The sequence below is a fragment of the Halichoeres trimaculatus genome, unplaced genomic scaffold (genome assembly GCF_033239565.1).
Source record: "Halichoeres trimaculatus isolate MK-OKI-2021-1 unplaced genomic scaffold, fHalTri1.1 fHalTri1_scaffold_20, whole genome shotgun sequence".
NCBI classification, from domain to species: Eukaryota; Metazoa; Chordata; class Actinopteri; order Labriformes; family Labridae; genus Halichoeres; species Halichoeres trimaculatus.
Window position 1 is genome coordinate 2,328,277 of NW_027437198.1, and position 19,353 is coordinate 2,347,629.

Consider the following 19,353-nt stretch of genomic DNA (forward strand, 5'->3'; position numbering starts at 1 on the left):
CTGTCTGAAAAGTGTGTTTTCTTTGTCCTATTTAGACACGAGGATTTGTGATCAGGTCGAGAAAAACCGACAGAGCACCAACAAACAAAATAATGTTCAACAACACGCAATAATACAGGCAAAAAGCCATGAACAGTTGTTGTTTTCAGCTGCAGATATTTGTGTATGGAGAAGATAATGAGTGCTGCGCTCAAATAAAATAGCAGTAGCTCCCTCCCTCCGACTTGTTCGAGTGTTTGCATTGCAGGTGGTTTCGCGTGTCTCCACTGATAGTTTGAAAAACTGACACGCAGTGCTCCGCTTGATGTTGGCTGCCTTCGTGTCCCCAAGGCAACCTGAAGTGATGCTGCACTGGCTGTGGCTGCAGATCTTTTATATTAATGTAACATTGCGCCCCATCCATCCATTATATATGCAGATAACTGCACTAGTGGGAACTTATAAGTGTATGGTTAATATTGTTATCTAAAGCTTTCAGGCAACATTGTCACCACTGAAAAATAATATATAAATTACTGAGAAATGAATGAGGAGGAGGTCCATATATCTAAGAGGAATAATGCCTAATTGTGCCTCTTAAGCATAATAAATAAATACTGGACTCCTTGGTAGTGTATAATGTGCTATGGTATGGGAACATTTCACAATTGTTTGAAGAATAAGGAGATATGAAGAAGGGGAGATGATGGGCTATATAAAATGCACACAGTAACTCAAAGTTTAGTTGTTTTGGGGTGTTGCTACACAACGCAGCTCCCGTTTGTTGTTTTGTTCATCTTGTTACTCTAATTAACGGTGATTGTCAAAACTGGAATTTGCCTGCATACGTGCTTCTTTAACAAGAGGGCATGGTATTATAAATAGACATTATTTACATCAGTGTTTCCTCAACTGCCATTCTTGTGCAGAAGTTACGAGCCAACACATTCCTAATTTACAACAACAGTAGGGAGTCACTACGATAGATGGTACGATAGATAGTATTCATTTTAATAGTATTGGTTTTTAAAAGTTTTAGTTTTTTTGTTATTGGTTTTTCAAAATAGATTTTATTAATGTTTCACCGTAATTTCTTGTGTTTTTATATGATGTAATTTCTTGTTTTATGTAATGTAGAAACACCCAACCAGGGACAGGAGTTGAGAATTAGCCTTGGCTATAAACTCTACTTTCATGGCATCAGCTGCAAATAGTTTCTTTTATGTGACTATATACAATTGCAATTTCCCTGCCAAATAAACGAATAAATAAAAATAGATAGTACGATAGATAAATACCTTTTCTTCAAGGGAAAATATTTTGTCTCAGGCAGGCTGTGATTTAAATCTTATTCATTGCTGAGATACATGTTATTTACCTTGTAGTCACAGATTAAATCCTCCATCTTTTCTCCAAGATATATAGATAAGCCTCTGATCACAGCTTCTCTTCGGGACTCAATGCTGTTATCCTACAAAAATAATGGACATTAGTTGGTGCTATGGACAGACATCAGAAAAGTTACAATAAAATGATTAAATACTTATGAGTACGTGCTTCATTTAGCATTTCGAGTGTGGTAATAAGTTTCTTCCCAGCTGCTCCTCCCTTTCTTCTGTACAGGTTCAACAGTGTAGGAGAGTGCTGATCCAACTTCCCCAGGAATGTTGACTGTAAGGGCTTAAGAGTGATCCTTCGGAATTCTTCCTCAATCTAAGAAAGATAAATGGGCAAACAGACAGAAATATTTCCATATGTAGAAAGTAATCTGCAAACTATAGGGCAAAACAAAATACTTGTACTACAGTAATAGCCTCTAAGCTAAAAAGAATGCCACACCTAAAACCACAGCTTTAGTTGGTCAAATGCCAGGGTTGTGTTTAGTGAATGAAGCTGCTAACCAAAGTAAAACAAGTAAATCAGTGCTTTTAGTGTAAACAATCTATGTTCCATATATTTAAGGTAAATGTAATTTTTATTTTTTTTTTTCTGGTAAAAGTTTTTTTTTCTTACAATTCCCTCAATGGTACTGGGTAATTACAATTTAATTTTTTCAACAGCATCACCAGTTTAGATTGTGCAATTTTTTTCAAATGTAGTTGAATCACATGAGTTATCTTAGCTGATTATTCTCAAAATGAAGCATATATGCATCCACATACAAATGGAACTACCATGCAGGTGCATCCAAACAACCAGTTTCTGCTGCGTGGTTCCATTTTGGGGTTCATTTTAAATGTTGCTTTGAGTACACGATGAAGGTATTTAATGAAATCAAAACTGTCACAAAATACATAAAGGCTTGGCCACAAAAAATTAGCTATCCCAGGATACATTATTTAAATAATCATACCTGAGAAGGCTCAAAGAGGGCAGGCCATCTGGCTCGAGAGTCAATCACAGGTGGTTTACTCAGGATGACATCGATCCGACGCAGTGAGAATGTTCTTGCCATCTTCTCACTGATGAGTTTGTTGTTGTCTTTCTTCTTATATTCATAGAGAAGCTCCACTCTCTCTTTTTCAAGGGTTGCATCAGTTTCACCTTTGGGATGTGGTGGGAGATAGTTAACCTCCGACTTCTTTGCCTTTTTTAAGTTTTTTGCTGGAGTTCTTTCTTCAGCTGGTTTCCTCTTCAAGCAGTTAACATTCAGCTCTGGTAATCCAAGATGTTTCACCTTTGCTCTGTAATTGCCAAGTTTATGCTTTAAACTGTTGTGCCAAGCGTATAAGCCATTGAAGGACACCGGATCTTTCAAATAGGGCTGCACGATTATCGCAATCGCAATCGCAATGTCAGCACATGCAATTACGTAATCGCAAAAGAGGTTATCGCAATCGCAATCGCAATGTCAGCACATGCAATTCAGATTTTTCTCCATGATAACCAAGCAAGTCTGTAGACTCATCATGACACAACTTTTTTTGTTAAATCGCAAGCACAATCGCAATCGCAATATTGTCCACCTAATCGCAAATCGCACCTTTTCCCCAAATTGTGCAGCACTACTTTCAAACATGGATGTTTCTTAACCAGGGCCTCTGCAACCTGTTCCCTCTGTGCTTGAGAAGGATAGGCAGTGTACACAAAGATGGTCTCTGCAAGTTTATCCAGAATGTTGGATTTTACAGCAGGATTGCTGAGCAGGGTTCCATCCTTCTTGCAAGCTTCATTAGCAGCTTGCAGAATAAGTTCAGTGTCAAAGGAAAATGTGGGAACCTCAAACTTGGCAGGCCAAGACTCAGAACGAAGAGAAGAGTCACTTCCTGAGGAGCTCAGAATAAAGGTGTCATTAGATGCAGCACAACAGGAACCAGCATCCTCAGATGAATCAGTGCAACTGCTCTCAAGGCTCTCGTTGAGTCCTGAAGTATTCAGAGAATCATCCAATATTAAAGTGACCACTTGTTCCAAAGGAACCACTTTGATTGTGTCTTTATCCTTTATTTCAGTGGTTTGGAGTAGAGTGAAATATTGTCCATCAAAATCTTAGTCCTGGTACTGCAAATTGAAATCTTGCTAGATTTCAAATGTGTCTCTTACAACAGTCTTTAATTCCTCTACTGTCTGTGGTATTCCAGAGGGCAGAGAGAGTTTGCGTACTTCTTCTAGCAGTATGACCTAAAGTCTTGCAGACATTCTTTCTGTTGGAAAGGAAAAAATAAATTAGTGATAACAGAAATAATAATAAAAAAAAAAATCAAAATTTTGCTTTGAATCAGTACCTTAAAAAATAAGCACTGGTCCAAAACTATACTGTAGAAGAGTAATATACAACCTAACAACAAATCAGTGAGTGCTCAATTTCTACCATAGTATGAATACAAAGTAGTAATTGATTAACAATTATTTAAATAGAACTTTATCAACCTATTGCTACTCTTAGGATACTACTAACTTCTCTTTTCCACTGATTTTCTCTTGTTTCTGTTTGGCTTCATTGAATTTACGTCTTTTTTTGCAATACTGTGTCTTCTAACCATTTTTACCCCCATTCATTCCCTATATCTATTGTTGACCTTTTGTTACCATCTACTTCTGCCTTATTTATTTATTTATTTTTCTCCTTCTAAAGCTTTTTTTAAATAATGTTAAACAGCTGTGACTCCTTTGCCAAGATGGTCTTCACACATGGATTTTCAGGTTGTTTGAGTTTAATTTCTTTTTCTAATGGTCTACAGGATGTGTTTACAGTGACTGTTTGTGTAGTTGTTTTTTTTTTTTTTTGTATCTATCTTCTTTTAGTTGCTATGCTAAAGCAATTTATAAGTTTGTGATTTTAAAAGTCTAATATAAAAAATAATTGTTTTCAATCCTGTAATTGATATAATTATTTCAGTAACAGTTTTAATATTATTCTATCATATCCATGGACTGTAATACAAGTCAAGATAAGTTATCTGCTCTTCTGCCTTGTTTGTCTGTGTGCTTTTGTCAGTGTTTCTCAAAAATCCATTTTTAAGTTTTTGGATCTATCATCAATGTGAACTTATCCATAATGCTTCAGGCTGTCAGAACCCTTCAGAGATACTATGTAATCAGGAAGCAAGAGCAAACAGCACAAAAATTTAATACATAAACCAACAGTGTGCAAGAGGCAGATAGAGACAGTATATGATGAATCTTTTTAGTTACAGACACCAAAAAGACATAGGACATGTACCCTTCTACTGTATATCGCTGTTTCATGGAGGTGTTTTCTGAAGGAAATTTTAAGATCATTTAAAGGAGAAGGTTGGACACAAGTGAAGTGGAATAGAACTGAAATTTATAAAATCTACCATATACCTAATCCTGTATGGGAATGTGGCGCTTCAAGGTGACATATCGCTTCCCCTCAACAACATAGGCAACAAGAGGGTAGTAGTCTGTGAACTCTTGTAGATGGAGCACTGTCACTTGTCTAGTCGATTCCAGCTCAAAAGCCCCAAGATGCTCACTGTACCAGGAACCAAGACACTTGCCAGCAAATACAGGTTGGCCATGCAAAACAAAGATTAGACTGAGTTCAACAAAATCAGGAAGTCCCCTAGTGGATCCATAGGGCAAAATCATTCCCACTGAGTATGTGGTGCCATAGCAGTTCACTGTATTGGCCACCTGGATGTACGTCTCCCCTGGAAAAAAATTTTTGCACTGCTTCCTGTATGTTTTCCTTCAGCACATCAACAGGGACATTGGAAAGACTTGAGACACTGAGAGCAGGCTTCAGAATGTCTGTATGATGCAGGTGATAAACAAGCATCAACTGATGCTTAATAGCAAGAGTCAGTAGAATATTGCGGAAACAGCTGGTATGTCGAACAACTTGCTTGAAAAATTTACGTTTTGCTTCAAAGCGCATCGTCCACTGCCCTACATGGGTCCAAATGCTTGAATCAAATGTGGATAATGTTCAAGGAAATGGTGCTTTGGCAATAGTTTTGCCTATGGGAAAACCTGCAAGTATCGATGTCTGTGTTCTGAAATCTTTGTGTCAAGGTGTCTAATTATGTCATCTGTGTGAATTGGAGAAACCACCAGTTCAACAATGTCTTTGAGGTTCATTAGCAGATCCCATGCTGGTTCATTCTCTGGCACTTTGACTCCAATGAGGAAAGGAAGCAGACGCAACAGACTCCAATTTTCATGAGCATTTCCACCTACACTATTCTTGGTGGCAAATGTCAGTGGAACAGGTTGTGGGCTATCAGTTTTGTCACTCGACTTGTAGGGGAACTCTCTGATCAGGTCATTGAGTTGGGTCAAAGAAAAGTATTTTTTCTTGATGAAAACATTTAAACACAAAGCCAGCTCCAGAGGTACAATTCCCTCGAAGAGGTCATGGAGGAAGTCTGGTGGATATCCAGACAAAACATGAAAATATTTCAATTTATTAGTCAAGGCACACTGTCTTTTCACACCAAAACAATGAATGGAAGCTGAACTTTCTAACCCTGTTTGTACATGAAGGGAATGTTCCTGCTTTGATCTTGCTTGGAATGATCCTGTTCTCACTTCTTTTTTCTGAAACTCCGGTAGACATCCCAAACAAAACTGACAAACATAAGAGCCAGAAAAGCTTTCCAAAAAGCCACCAATGAAATGGGCACCCAAATTTTCGGCTATTACACTAACTAGTGTGCCTTTTACCTTTTTTCCAAGAACAGAAAGAAACAGCCCCACCTCTTTCAAATGAACAAGATCTCTTAACAGGGGCTCCAGCACTGCCTCATAACCATACTTCTTTACATCCACAGCCTTGCAAAGCAATGCTAAATGAATTGACTTCAAAGTAGAGTGTCAATGTGGTGGAATATTAGCCAATACCCAGTAAACTGCTGTGATCTTGTGCTTTTTTCGGGATGTTCCCAGTGGGTTGCAAATCTCAAGATCGTCAATGTAGAGGAAGAGGAGAAGAGTTATATCCTCTCTTGACAAAAGTGCATTTTCTTGTAGCGTGAATCGGTGTCAAAGAATGACTAATTAATTATTAACAGCAGAATGCCAGCATTCCACCGGAGCGAAAGTATAACTTTCAAAAGACATTTAAACTTACAATATGCGAGTTTAAATTTAAGTCGGGGCACCACCCAGTTTTGGAGAAAACAGGGAAACTCTAGAAAGGTTTACTGTAAGAATTTGTGATTTAATAATTCATAGAATTATTAATTATCAGGTCTCAATATCAAAAGGCCGCTACATCAACCGTGAATTCTTTTGAACGGTGTACAGAGGCCGTTAATTTCAACCACACAAAGACAGAAGCAATTTCTTTATATATGAAAAGTTTATGTACTAACTAAAAGAGGAAAAATGTGCATGAATAAATGAACAGGTGAAAGATATAAAAGGATAAATGCATCGATGAATGGAAAGTGAAACTGATCATAAAAACCGGAGTAAAGGGAATAAAATGACATAAACCAACCCACATAAATCTAACTAACCCACCAAAGATCTCTGGGGCATTGACCACGATATACCAGTAAATGCAAGATTGTCTTACACAAGTCCTGAGGCCGATGGTGAGAGCGGAGGGGGCGACAGAGGTGGCTGGGTCCCGCTGCAGATGTCTGCGGATGTCCGTTGAGGGGTGATGGAGAGGCTGGAGGCCTGCTGCAGGTCATCTGAGCGTCACGGAGGTGATGTCCGATGAGTTGAGTCCGTAGAGTCGATTCTCACAGCGGCAGTAGCGGCTGGAACAACGGCGATGATGCCGGGCGTCGGGTTGAAACTTTGGCAGAGTTCCAAAGTTGAATCACCGCAGGGAAAGCAGTGAGCAGCGCTCGTCTCCTGACGTCAGCGCATGAGGGGGAATCCCCGTCGATCAGCTGGGTGTCTCAGGGAGAGACCCAGGCACCGATAGATGACTGGATGCAGTAGGGCTGAGGTGACTTACGTCTCAGCCTGTAGAGTCTGGAGCCGGTGATGAGCTTAGAGTTGGCATGTGCGTTGCCAGTTGAGGAGCAGAAGGAGAAGATCCTTCTGAAAGAAGTAGAGGGAAAGAGAAGAGCCTTCGTGTAGAAGGGTAGAAGAAGAGAGCCAGAGCCAATGTTCTTGTCCTGGAGTGGAGTTTTACTCAGCTTTTCCCGCCGAGTCAGTGAGGTCACTTTAGGCTGACGCCCCTCCACGTCTCATCTTTCTGCACGTGGACCAGATTGTTCCAGAGATCACTAACTAACTATAACTTTAAGCTGTAAAGAGATTCCTACATGTAATAGTCAAAATCACATTTCTTATGATTTAAGCTTCACATCAAGACCAAACATGATAGGTTTTCCTCTTTAAGAACCCAATAAAATAAAAACCAAGATATTACAATGGGAAGACAGCAGTTTTCACACGCACATTATCAATGATTCTCATTACACAGTACATGTTTGCAAAGGTGAAGATGTACATGTAAGTTTTAGTGTAAAAACATCATTTTTGTGCTGTTCTCAACTGTGTGAATTAAAGAGTCTTTGTCTTTGAGGAGAAGGTGGGGAGCAGATCTTCTCCTGGCATTCCTTCTCTCCTGTTCCCAGAGAGAAAGGTCAAGGGTCACAAGATACTAGGTGGAGGCTGAGAGGTCTCTCCAGTCTCTCCCTGAGAGAAGGATGTTTGTACAGTTTCACATGTCCGCCAGGTGTCAACAAAAAGTCTTCGAATTTACAGCGATGTCTTAATGTTTTATAGTCTTGCAAACATCAGAGGAAGGGATGAGGCAGACTTGGGGAGAAAACCACTTTTAGCGCAGAGGTCTGTTTTTCCAAAACTTGCTTTATTACCTCTCCTTCCTTGGGGGGGTTAAAGTTGGAGACTAGGTCAGAGCTGCGAAACCAGGTCCCAGCCTGACTTACGTTACATTCTTTATATTGAGTTCCATCATGAAATGTCTTAAGCTGCATTTCCACCAAGCAGTCCGGGTCGGTTCAGTACGGTTTGGGACGGTTTGGGACAGTTAAGTCTGATCCCGTTTGCGTTTCCACAGCAAACTGTGCCCTCTCGTGGTGGGCGGCGTTTAAGCCGGATGCCGGAAGCCGCAGCTGGTAAACAATAGCGCGATGCCGTAGCAGTTTACCCTGCTATTAAATCCAACAAAGAAGAAAACGCGACACAGTAAACAAAGAGCACAGATGGAAGACATGCAGCATTTCATCCTCTCTGTGATTTTCATGTAACTCTCTGTAACAAAGTGCAAACAAGCTTCGTTTCAGAGAAGTCTGTGTGCCGCCAGGAAGAAATGCAGCCGCTGTCGGAGTAAGTGACGATTCTTTTGACCAATCAACTGTCTGCAGTGTGTTGCTCCACCTCCCGAGAGTGGATTGGTTCAGTCTGGCACCCATACGAAAGGGTCCCAAAAAAGTGGGACGGCTCGTCTCGGGTTTTAGGGATCCGTCCCGGGATGAGTCAGTGGAAACGCCGCTAAAAGTGCACCGTACCGAGACGAACCGACCCGGACTGCTTGGTGGAAACGCGGCTTTATACTGTCTCTTATGAGAAGTTTGCGAGCAGATGAAAGCTTTCTCCTGTATATCTTTAATACTTAATATTTGTGACAATGATTGAAGAATTGGAACATACTGCAAAGATCGACCTTCCCTCTTGTCCAGAAAATACTCAACAGGTTCCACCACTTAAAATGTCTTTTTAAAAAACTCTCGTCTTTTATAAGATGTGGAAAGAGGACCACCAGCTCTCAATGCTGTGCTAACTTAACTGCTGAACTAAATCTGTTACTATTTGATCATCAAGATCACAACTGTGCTTCCTTAGACAGGACTTAACAGTCTTTGTTATGCCAGGACCCGACACCAAAGTGGATATGAAGTGAAGGTCTGTAACAACTTCGGTGATGCGCTTGCTTGGCACTTTGTAAATACTCTCTAATTTCAGTAAAAGGTGACCTAATTTCAGTTCAATTTCTTCATCTTTTAACCCTTCAGGTTCAAACTGGCTGGCACACTCTGATTCTTCTGGGCTTATACAAGTTGCTTCAGGAACATCATCTGACTGATTTGAACAGTTGCGTATAATTTGTGCCCGAAAATCACTTAAAGAATGTGCTGTGTGTTGTCGTGATCTGTGTGATGCAAATGTTCCATATATATTTGTGGAAAAGTTGCACTCTTTAAAGACACAGTGCACTGTTTCGTTCTTCCTAAGATGACATCCAAGATGTTGAAAATAGTCCTTTTCACTGGAGAGAGTAGAACTGCAAAGTTCGCAGATAAAGCAAATTACTCCTGCTGCAGATTTTTCAGTTGAATGTTTTCTTGATAAATGAGATTTGAGTGAATTCCAGGCTCTGAAGGAGCAGGGGCAATTGGCATGTAAACCTTCGTTCAGTGCAGTCTGTGAAGATCGCTGATCAACCTGTAAAAGGCAAGTGTCTCAATAAGTATCTTGGCAATAATACAAACAAAAATTATTGCTGATGTGAGTTCTTACCTGCCTCCACAACTGATTTCATAAACACTTGATTCCAAAAGAAAAAATAATATCTATGGTTTCTGAGTCTCTCTTGTTCCTTTAGGTGTAAGAAAGACATATGGCCGAAATGTACAGTCAAAACAACTGACAAACACAAACAAAAAACCTACTTTTGTCTACATTTCTTTTTACTGTAGGAAGTATCTTGCTAGTTTTAGGGTGATAATGACTAGCATAACAGCCTTATTAGTAATGTCAATGTAAGTATATCTCTCATTAAACACAATACAAAAAGCATTTAAGTAGGACTTCATGATGAAAGCCCCCCCCCCCCCCCCCCATTTTAAAAGTTATGTACTGCTAACTGAAAAAAATAAAACAAATTTGAAAAATGTTAGATATCTGATTGCTTATTCTTATTCAAACATCCCCTCCTTCAATTATACTGTATCAAAAACTTGAGCAGGTGTCTTTACCTCATTTTATGATGAAAATCTCTTATATAATTACATACTTTTCCTTTCCAGAATAATTCATGATTATTTCATATTGAGATAACAATATAGGAATACTGAAAATGCAATACTAAATCTTATCTCTGCTGGATATTGAAGGGCATTATTCAAAAATATAATGAAATAAACATTGCAGTTAACTGCTTTACTTATGAAGCAACTTTTCCTTGTTTAAATTATATATTACAAGGCGAATTACATCTTTACTGTGGAAAAAATAAAAACATAGATCTTATTTAATTAATTTTAGTTGTCTTACCTACCCTCTACTGAAAAGTTAAAACTGCAATAGAAAATCAGTTTTTCCTCATTAAATTTCTATTAACTATTTTCACATCATGAGAACAGAGGCACTTTTTGTTAAAATCGACCTTAATAGCGTTAAATTTGTGCTACAAAACGTTCCTGTAATATCCCTTCATTAACAGAGCGTATACTGACAGCATTTATCAGGTATTTTTACCTCTTAAAGTGATACTCCGGGATGGAACAAGTTGGGTCCTATCACAAGGTTTAGGGCAGAGATTACCCCTATAGCAGTGTTTTTGTGCAGCAGAAGCCCGGGGCGCTCACACCAAACACCCTCACTGCTGCTGTAGCGGTTTTAGGGGGTGGCCTGGGGTGGCAGGTGCCACCCCTGAAATCTCACTAGCCACCCCTGTTGCCACCCCAGGTCCGATAGGTAGTTGGCCAAGTTCGTCAACACAAAAACAAGAGAAACGCTGTCAATCAATGGGCATGGCTGACTGACTGATCTAGAGTCAGTTTGACACTTTGAAGCTATGAACTAAGCATATGAACTAACCCTAACCCTAACTACGATATGGTCGGACTGAGGCTGCAGAGAGCTGATTTCAGATCAGCGGGGGTTTTTCTAGTGACCATGCAGATCTGGGGTCAGTGGAGCCATGAGATGAGCACGCTGCATCTCCGTGTCACCTGCAGCTACGACGAGGCAGGACAGAGAGAGAAGCATTCATTTCAGCGGATGAAAACGGATGAAGACAACTGAAAGATATGGTATTTAATGTTTAATTTTGTCGTGATTTGTTCTGAATGTGTAGGAAAACTTTATTTAGCAAATTTTATATAAGTAGCAGCAGCTAAAAGATGAGATACTGCACTAAGTTAGCTAGTGTAGCAGCAGCCTGCAAACCAAGTTGGTATTAACGTCAGTAGCTTTTTTTTGTTGTTGTTAATAGGATAAACTGAATTTGAAACGGTTCTAGACTGAAGACCGGGGTTATTCTGCTGATGTGTATGTTCAATATCTAAAGCGGATGTTTTATTTTTCACTAACCAGTGTATGAAATTAAATATGACAGTCATGAAGTTAATCAAAAGGGCTTATGTGCAGTGCCGGGGGGGGGGGGGGGGGGGGGGGGGGCAATCTGGACACCATGCAGTTTAAAATATTGCATGTCTTCAACTGCAAATTATTTTTTATTACAGTCACAACTAAAATACTAACTAATCTAGAACAAAAACATTAAAAACTGTAAATTGATTGGTTTGACATTCTTTACATATATAACCCTATAAAGCCAACTGTATCATGTCTGATACATACTTTTACAATACCTCTATCTACTCAATATGATCAACAAATTACAATAAAAACATCTGGATACAATCAGATAAAATATAAAAATGTCCTCTAATGGATTATCAGTTGCCAAAAACACCTAATGTATCAGATGAGAGACAACAAATCCATATGTTGAATTTTATTGACATTTTGATAAGTTTAGTGTTTTAGCAGAAAGTGAAACAAACATTTCAGCTCCAAAAAATAAGAATTTTCTGGCTATAATTTATGATATTGGCCTTGAAAGGGTTAAGGTTGTTACAGCACTTTATCCAGCACTGTATTTGCTGTGTTTTGAATGCTGTTTAGAGACTTTTTTTCTCTTAGAGATTAAGGCCTTGGCTCATTTTCGCAGCTCACATGTTTTAGACAATAGGCAGATCAACTTGCATTCAAATGCCACAAATGTTAGAGACACAATGTGTGTTGAATGTGCTATTAAGAGTAAAAAACATAATTATACCTATTGTTGACACTTCCTTGCTTTTTGAACTGTTTTAACAAAGTCAAAGTTGTTATTTAAAGGGTCCCAGGGCCCCATGAACACCTTTAATTTGTAGACTGATTTAAACTCAATTCGACAATGATCCCTCTTGAAATAGTTATAGCTATACTTAGAAGTGAAATGACTGACTGGTTGATTGAATGATTGATTGGTTGCATGACTGACTGATTGAATTACATTCCCCCAGGGATATTAAGATATGAAGAGAAGCAAAGATATCCAGAGCTTCTTTTTTAAAAAAAGAAGAGTCACAGTCAGCCACAGCTTCTACCAGCAGGAATGATGATAGGGATGATGAGCAGTCCGCTCTTCCAATGCAGGATGGTAGGTCAAGTTTGAATTACAGTTACAACTGTCTGAAACTCTCAAAATTAAACAGTTGACAAATGTTAACACAGAAGAACATGAATAAGATTTGTGTGTGTGTGTGTGTGTGTGTGTGTGTGTGTGTGTGTGTGTGTGTGTGTGTGTGTGTGCGTGCGTGCGTCATTTTAAACCATCCTTGTATTCCCACAGTTGACCAGCCACACTTAGAGGAGGAGACTGGTCTATCTTTAAGTATTTGTTCTGTGGCCTGCATTGCTGTGTTTTTATTTAACCACAAGGTGGCCCCACAATTGGCAAAGAACACTCAGGTAACAATACAAGTGACAGCTGACTGACTCTTCTACTCGAGTTACTACCCTTATCTCTCTTTCGCTCCTTACATATATACATGCACACAAACACACACACGCGTATATATCTATATAATATGTTTGATATTTACCAATTTGTGTTAACAATTGGACAATTAATAGGATTTTAATCGTGATTTCAATTTTGCTATCTGACAATCATAAAAACAATATAATCGAAGAAAAACAATTAATATGCCACACAGTGTAGATGTATGCAAGTTCCTGTTCTTGCATGCAAGTTCATAGCTCTTCTGTGTTCCATGTGCAGCCACAGCAAGTGTGTGTGACTTATGTTTATCAATAATACTGTATGTGCCACTTGCTGGTTCTTTAAAGTTGTCTTTAAATCAGTACTGAAGTTTTTGAATAAATTAATAATTGTGTATATTAATTGTGATTTCAATATCACTTAAAATAATTGGGATTCTTATTTTTACCATAATTGCCCAGCCCCAGTGTTAACCCATCTGTATGTTTTCTTGGAATTGAAATATTTAATATTAACAAGAAATAAGAAAATCAGTGGTGTACCTGAATTTAATAGACACACGTGTTTCGACTTAACACCTTCATCAAAGCAGTATGACATATGTGGTCAAAGCATGCCAATTAAATACAGATCGTGTGATCATTTACTTATTTAACTGTATTTAAATTCCATGCTTTGCACACCTGTCATACAGCACTGATGAAGATCAATGTCTAAGCACATTGGCATCTATTAAATTCAGATGCACCTCACCTCTTATTCTGAATTATTAATTTGTTCACCTGCTCATACATTCTAAAAAGCTACTGGTATACAAAGTTAGCATCTCTTGCATTTCCTCTTTTCAAAAACATTCATTTTTCTGTTTTACAGATACAGATGTTTCTGCACCCATAAAGGACGAAGCTGGTCCCTTCCAGGTTTTGGTAACACCACTTCAGAAACCACAGCTCAGCCACCTACATGCCAAAGAATCTCCTGGTCTACCACCATTCCCATTTAGTGGTACTAGGCTCCAAAAGTGGGGGAAGACTCATCAAGAGATCTCAGCTCAATATAAACTTTATATAGATTCACTCTCTGTGACATATGATCAGGCAAATAAACTTCAGAATGAAACAAAACAATAATCTGATTGTCCCAAATGGTTTCAGCTAAAGTACTCAAGACTAACAGCTTCAAATTTTGGGAAAATCTGCAAGAAAATGAGCTGTAAAAAAAAAACAAACCAGAGCTTGTTGCACGTGACCTCCTTCATCCGAAGCCCCCCACAGATTTTCAGAAAAAAATGTTTACTTGGGGAAAAGAAAATGAAAGCATTGCCATTCAAATTTACAAAGGACTTGCGGAAAGAAGACATGTCAGAGTACATGAATGTGGGTTGTACATCAGCCCAGAAGAACCCATCCTAGCTGCCACTCCTGACAGAGTTTGTTATGATAGCACAGATGTTAGCAATTGGGGAGTCATCGAGGTAAAATGCCCATGCAGTGCAAGAGACAAATTCCCAACTGAGGCAGCAAAATCTGAAAAGTTCATGAGCAGATTGCATGATGGGGCCCTAAAACTCAAACACGACCATGAGTACTACTACCAAGTGCAAGGACAAATGGCCATTACTGGCGCTCAGTGGTGCAACTTTGTCATCTACACAAAAGCTGGAATTGCTATTGAAAGAATTCCATTTGACCCCCAGTTTTGGGTATCAGCTGCTTGCAGATTACATGACTTCTTCTATTCCTATTTCCTACCCATGTTCATCGTGTTACAAGAGTCTGCAAAGTAATGTAAACAAAACAGTGATGCAGAAGACAAGTTTTACAACAAATAAATCTTTTATTTCACCAGTGGAGGGAGTGGATTGACAAGCACTGCAATGATGGTGACGATGTTGTCCGCACTCTTTACCAGTCCGAGATCCCACGTTGTGTTAAGGATCTGGAACTTCTTCATGCAACCTATCGCACGTTCGACCTGTTGAAGGAAGTAATAAAATAAACATTTTAAATCAGCAGGGGTTTGTATTACTTTGCATTTTACATATCAGCCTCATTGCATAATTGCCAATGTCATTTTTTAGCCAAATTGTGATATTTGCTGTAATTAGTATATTTTTACCAGAAAAAAAGTTTTTTAATGTTTCCCCCCCAAAAAATAAAAAAATGGCATTTGCAATTATGCTATGAGGCAAATGAAATGTTGGCTATTTTCAACAGGGCACTTTGGCAAAAGCATGCACTTTTGTATTTTTAAAGAATGTCTATTTTTGAGACAAGACGGAATGTTCTTAAATTACTGTATCCCAGCCTTAATGTTTTCAGAATGTTATTCAAAAAATATTGATTATGATTGTAAGTGTATGTTTATGCAAGTTTGGAGCCTAATTTGTATATATCTGATCATATGTTTATGAATCTAAACAGACTGAATATTGTAAAAGTTAATAAACAACATCTTTAATCATTTTGAGTTATTCTTTCTTGAGCCACTTTAAGTCAAACATTTTGGAAATAAGTAACCATGAAACAAAAACTGTTTCAACTCACATGAATTCTGACATTGGCTATTTTTCTTGAATTGATGACTTCCTTGTTGCTGAGCTGATTTTTGCCCTTTGTGAATGCAGGGATGACAAGGCTTGCTCCTCTGCAGAGAAGTTCTTCTCGAATAAGAAACCCACGATCTGCCATAACCTTCAATATAATCATAAGAGTAATAAGTAAATGATGGTACAACTGTCACAACTTTGCATGGGGGGTATAGGTTTATAGGTTCTAAAAAGAAGCAGTTTACCTGGTCACCATGCTCAAGCTGTTCCAGGAACCCACTGTTGATTGTCAGCTCTTTGTCTGATACCTGCCCTCCCCAGCACTTAGACAGAAAGCAAACTGCCCCTGATGGAGTAATTCCCACCAACAGCTTCAATGTGTTGTGATGTTTGTATTTGGAGTATGCGATATTTCGAGCTAGCAAATTTGATGGCCGCTGTATGAAAATCTCACTGCAGTCAATTATGACACAAGTGTTTTGTATGCTCTGGTGTGCAAGAAAGCTTTAGGCAGGTTTCTTATCATTGCTCCTTTTTCTAGCCACACTATCAAGAACTGAAGGGCATCAGCCATTATAGAACTGCCTGTGATCACTATCTTTGTCACTTGGTCAGGACTTAACCTGAACCTGAAAAAAGAGAAGACAACAAAAAAAGAATAGAAATTATGATTATGTTTTATTGTGATGTAAAAGAAAGGATAACTTTGAAATGTTCCACTTTCAATAATGAAGATCAAATACCACACTCAGCAATGAATCTCACCTGTACGCTAGGTCCTTGTTCTGCAGTCCCAGTCTCAGCTTCATTAAAAGAAGAAGGACCTTGTCTGTGATGCTCAGTGTCTTGCAGAAGGAGGGCAGTTCACGAGCAGACACCACTTTAACTATCCAGTCAAATATTTGTTGACTTCTGAGCCCTGAGAACAAAAATGATAGTAATATGGATTGTGTAACTCAAATCAGGGGATTGACAGCTTGCTGACACAAATATTTACCAACATCATGTACAAATATGTACAAATTTGCAAGGGTATTTGCCCTAAATTTGAGCAGATAAAATTAATACTATATTAAAATTACTAAATTGCAAAGTTGTACTTAATATCAGATTATAAATCTAATTTTCATTGCACAAAGTGCACCCTTTCCCATTGTAAGATTTCTTTCTCTTATCAGCTTAAATCAAGGCCAAATACACTTTGAAGAAAATTGTCCTTCATTTTAAATCATATTTTTGGTTAGTGACATTCAACCTCTAAGCACACACCTGTGAAATACTTTAGTTGCTCAGGTTGTTTGCAGTGATAATAATAATAATAATAATAATAATAATAATAATAATAATAATAATAATAATAACTTTATTTATATAGCACCTTTTAAAAACACAAGTTTACAAAGTGCTTTTACATAAACACAAACAACAACAAGCACAAAAACAAAACACACAGTTCAAGAGGCACTTGTGGAGAAAGACATCATGTATGAGGGCAACAGGAAGCATAGTCAGGGACCCAGACAATACAGGAACCATACAACGTAAAATGAGACCATGAGGACTGGGATAAAAGCTAAAACAAACTCAGTGAGACAAAGGAGGAAAAGGCAATGGGAAGTGCAATAAAAGATAGTTACAACATAAAATATAAATATATAAAATTGAAAAATAAATATGAACAGAATAATGATAATAAAGCATAGATATGAGCAAACGATAAAACAATTAAAGGCCTAAAGGGTATAAGTGAAAAGATTGAAAGTGAAACAAGCGTGAATCAAAGTTCGGTAAAATCAGGATTAGAATAAGGTAATTACAGTAATAAAATAGAATAAAAAATAAGTACATATAAATATGGAGGGTGGATTTAAAAAGGTAAGAACAATAAGATAGAGAAAAACTAAATAAATAAATAGATAAACGAAAAATAAGAATAAATAAATAAATAAATAAATAAGAGAGCAAAAAATGAAAGAATGAAAGACGAAAGACGGCATCACATAAAAGCCAGCCTATAAAAGTGGGTTTTTAAAAGTGATTTAAAAGAACCAACAGACTCTGCATGCCTTATCTCCTCTGGCAGGTCCTTCCAAAGACGAGGAGCTCTGACAGAGAAAGCTCTGTCACCTTTAGTTTTGAGCCTCGACTTTGGAATGACCAGGAGACCTTCGCCAGAGGATCTGAGGCTGCGAGCTGGCTCATATTTAATTAAAAGCTCAGAAATGTAAGTAGGAGCACGTCCTGTGAGAGCTTTAAAAGTGATCAATAAAATCTTAAAATCAATTCTAAAACTGACAGGAAGCCAGTGGAGGGAGGCTAAAACTGGTGTGATGTGATGCCGTCTATTAAAACCAGTTAAAAGCCTAGCTGCTGCATTCTGTACTAGTTGGAGGCGAGAGAGAGATTTTTTGTTTAAGCCAGGTATGAGGGAGTAACAGTAGTCCAGTCTGGAAAAAATGAAGGCATGAATTTCTTTTTATAAGATCTGGAGGGGTGAGTATTTGTTTGATTTTTGAAATGGAGCGCAGATGCAAGAAACAAGTCTGGATGGTTTTATTGATGTGGGTGGAGAAGGTGAGTTCGGAGTCAAAGATGACTCCTAGATTTCTGGCTGAAGGTTTAATGTTTAATGAGAGTGGACCGAGAGAGGAATGTATCAGGGGGGAATTTGGTATGTTACAGAGAATTATTTCGGATTTTGAGTTGTTTAGTTGAAGAAAATTTTCTGCCATCCAACAATTGATATCATTGAGACAGTTCATGACAGCAGCTAGGCCTTGTGTGTCCTCAGGTCTCAAGGGAAGGTATATCTGTGTGTCATCTGCATAGCAGTGAAAGGAGACCTGGTGGCGCTGAATCAGATGGCCAAGGGGCAGCATATAAATAGAAAATAAAATTGGACCTAAAACTGAACCTTGCGGTACACCACAGGCAATGGTGGAAGTAGAGGAGCTGTGATTGCCTATGGTGACCACAAAGGTTCGCTCTAAAAGATAAGACTGAAACCAGCTAAGTGCAGTGTCCTTGATACCCACCCAGTTTTTGAGTCGTTTAATTAAAAAAGCGTGGTCAACTGTGTCAAAAGCTGCACTGAGATCTAAAAGGATTAAGATTGAACCCTCCCCTCTGTCTGCTGCTAAAAGAAGATCATTGGTCACTCTGAGGAGGGCTGTCTCAGTGCTGTGAACTGTTCTAAAACCAGACTGAAATTTCTCAAAGAGGTTGTTTTCAGACATAAAACTTAAAAGCTGTGAAGAAACAACCTCAGTGTTTCCCATTAATTAATGAGACTGTGGCGGCCCGCCACAGTCTCATTTGGCTCCGCCACAGTCTCATATGGAGACAAAAAATACGATCCGTCACTCTGTCAGACCATTACACAGCTGTACTTTCCTACCGCACGTAAACAAGCGAGAACAAGAGTGCGCGCGCACTGGTCACACTCATGGACGTCGCTCTTTACCTGTTACGTTTGGCTCGAACCAGATTCCAGCGACGTTAGAGCGAGGCGTCTGACTCTGAGGTACGTGCAACTTCTTTTTTGGGCATTAGCGGCCATGCTAACTGCGGCCGTGGACACAGTATCTCACTGCGCTGTCTGCCCGCCTCTCGGGAAGAGGAACGGCTGCATCGCGCACGTCTCGGTTCCAGA

The 19,353-nt window shown here is 38.7% G+C and overlaps 1 long non-coding RNA gene across 1 annotated transcript; it reads left to right on the forward strand.

Annotated features, from left to right (window-relative positions):
* The first annotated feature begins 11,311 nt into the window (after positions 1-11,311).
* LOC141809313 (uncharacterized) lies at positions 11,312-14,896 on the forward strand. Its single transcript, XR_012600000.1, has 4 exons — positions 11,312-11,411; positions 12,672-12,808; positions 13,001-13,119; positions 14,027-14,896. It is a non-coding gene; the product is annotated as an uncharacterized LOC141809313 (long non-coding RNA).
* Positions 14,897-19,353: the final 4,457 nt, after the last annotated feature.